A 2,995-nucleotide genomic window follows, 5' to 3' on the forward strand; every position below is an offset into this window, starting at 1 on the left:
GAAGATTGATAGGATCTTGGCATTTGGGGTGATGGTAGGAGTTCCATGGCTTGTGTGGATTGGAACCATACCCTTGAGCTTGGTCTTGGAAAGGGAACAGAAAGAGGACACAAAGGAGACATTCATTTCTGCATGGGCAGAGACCAGATCTGAGAGAGCGAGATTACACACAAAGAGAATGAATTTGAGTCCATGGCAGGGACAGGGGAGAGGGAGGGCATCAAACTTAGGGAATCTCTTGACTCTGGCATGTAGGAGGCCTGACACATAGTAGGCACTTGATAAATGCTTATTGACTGACTGACCACAGAGATAGCTGCTGTTGAAAGGCATTGACAGAGGGGCCAAGGAGTTCCCAGAGAAGGGATTATGACCATCCTAGGAGAGGAAGGAGTCACATGACCTGAAACACAGCTGCAGGAGAGGCAGTGGTTGAAGGTGGGGAAGGGCAGGAGTTCCCAGATTCTGGCTTCTAGAGAGAAAACTCCTGAACCATACAGGAGTTGGAGCCGAGGAGGAGTGAAGGATAGAACCATAATGTGGAGAAGGAAACCTAGACCTTGTCCTCTATTAGTTCTGTGAATTAGAAAGGAGTGAGTGTCTAGAAAACTAGTTTTTTTCCTTTTTCATTGGAGCTTCAACTACAAGAGAGCACTGTATGTCTAAAGGATAGTTAGTTCCTGCCCTCTGAGATTATCTTCCAGTTGTGTGTGTATACATACATATTATACACACACACGCATATTATATATATAATCTTCAGTTATTTTACATATTTCCACTCCCATTAGAATGTAGGGTTCTTGAAGGGCAGAACTTTGTTTTTTTCCCTTTCATTGAGTCCCCAGTGCTTAGCACAGTCCCTCTTGTACAAAGTAAGTGCTTAATAAACGCTTTTGACTAGACTATATAAATTCTTGGGGAAGTGGGATTCACTATGGTTCTCTATCAACCCCAATTGTTTTGAGAAAGCTTCAACCAGAGGGAGCATTATCTATCTGGAGAACTGGTATAGAGCCCTGGGTAGGGGGAGGTAGGGCCAATTGAAGAGGGAAGAAGAGTTGTTTTGATTGTTCAAGGGTGTTAAGTATAAGTCCTCCATGTTTTGCATTATTTTGGGGGAGTCCAGGGCTTTCTGCTGTACCAAGAGAGTCATATAAAACAGGGTAGAGAGTAAAAAAGGTCTCTAAGACCAGAACTCACCCTAAGCACAGCCAGGGTATTTAAGTGGGAGAGGCAACACAACCATTGCTGGTGCATTTGGGAACATCTCTAACAGTATTGTAGATGCAGAATGTTCAGATTCTAGGAGAAAGAGGAGGGATGGAATTTGTTGTGGCAAGGTAGTATGGCTGCGGTAAGTTGGGGCCCTAGGTGTATTGCTTCCTTTGTGTCTGTGTGGCCTGCTGGTATGCCTGGAGGGGTGTAAAGGAGTGTGTGTTCTGTGTGTCTCTGTAAGAGGGCCTTGTGTACCTTAAGTTGTGTTTGAGGACCAGGCATGGACAATCCTTAGGGAATGTGATGAGCATGTGCTTCAGTGGAAGCATCTGAGCAGCATCTTCTTTGTCCACTCTTGTCCTCTGACGAATTGCATTTAATGGTACCATCTGTATTTGATCAAGTGACTTATGTGTATAAAACTGACCTGGGATTGGGTGAAGAAGGCAATAGTTAAAGGAATGGTGTTTCATTAGTCCAATTTGATTAATTTATTAAATTAATTCCAATTAATCCAATGTGAACATTTACAGGTTTAGACTGAGTTCTGAGCAATATTTTCTGAGCAACAAACTCTGAAGACTGAACATACACAATGCTTAGTATTATGCTCAAACACTATAGCAAAATTAACATGATAAATATTTAAAGACATATATGGTAATTATTATGCTATAGGGAAATTAGGCATACATATTAAACAGTTCATATAAATGACTATAATTAGTATCCTTTTTTTGTACAACCAAACTATATTGAAGTCTCTTTTCTCACTTTCTTAATTCTCTAGTATCTGTCATCAGTCTTGATTTGAACAGTTTCCCCTAATACTTTATACAGCTCAATCTTCTCACACATACATATACACACACACATAGAAACATAAGCACTGGATCTAACTGTCTAATTTCCTGAGTTCCTTACTTCCACAAATCCTCTTGCCCACCTCATGCCAAGGATGAAGCCCTTTTTTCTACAATGTACTGTTCACCAGCCACTGAAGCACATATTCCTCTGCTTTATACTACCTCCTCCTTGTCACAACCCTTGATCTGAGATGTACTACAAAACTGTGGATGACCTTCCCAAAAGTCAACAGCATGATCATTACACTTAGAGCAGGGGTATAGGAAACCCAGGTCAGGCTGTGAGCAGTGACAATGGGGAAGGGAAAGGACATTTTCTTGGGTCCTATATCCTTAGCATCTGAAAGACTTGGAGATAGGGAGAAGTGGGACCTGTGCTCAGGCAGAAAAGGCTCCACATCCAAGGGCTGCAGCAGGAATAGTCCATTGATGATGAACTATACTTCTTTAAGTTCTAAAATATAGCTCTAAGACAGTTGCGGTCAGGTTCATCCAGGGAAGTAGAGTGTCACTGGGGGCAAGGCAGACTGTGTGAGGGGAAGAGAGAACTCTTGATATTAGATTCTTTCCTATTTTGATAAGGAAAGAGGATAAAGAAGAGAGGAGAACTTTGAATATCTGAAATGGGAAGTAGAGGTCAATACAAAAGGAAGAAAATGAGAGGCCAGGGACGCAGAAGACAAGCACGTAAGATTTCACATTTTTGTCCATCTGTTTGTCCTTTGACTCTACAGATCAATCTTCACCTTCAACTAGGTAGGAGCTATTTTGAAGCTACTCAGGAGCATTTTAATCATTGACTAAAATAGATTCTCTACTTCCCATAACATTTGGCAATTAAAAAAATAAAAACTTTGTTATAAAAGAGCTTTATTTCTAGAGTATTCCTTAATTGAGCTATTACTAGACAA

Source organism: Vombatus ursinus, unplaced genomic scaffold, assembly GCF_900497805.2.
Source record: "Vombatus ursinus unplaced genomic scaffold, bare-nosed wombat genome assembly UNPS02014959.1, whole genome shotgun sequence".
In the NCBI taxonomy this organism is placed as follows: Eukaryota; Metazoa; Chordata; class Mammalia; order Diprotodontia; family Vombatidae; genus Vombatus; species Vombatus ursinus.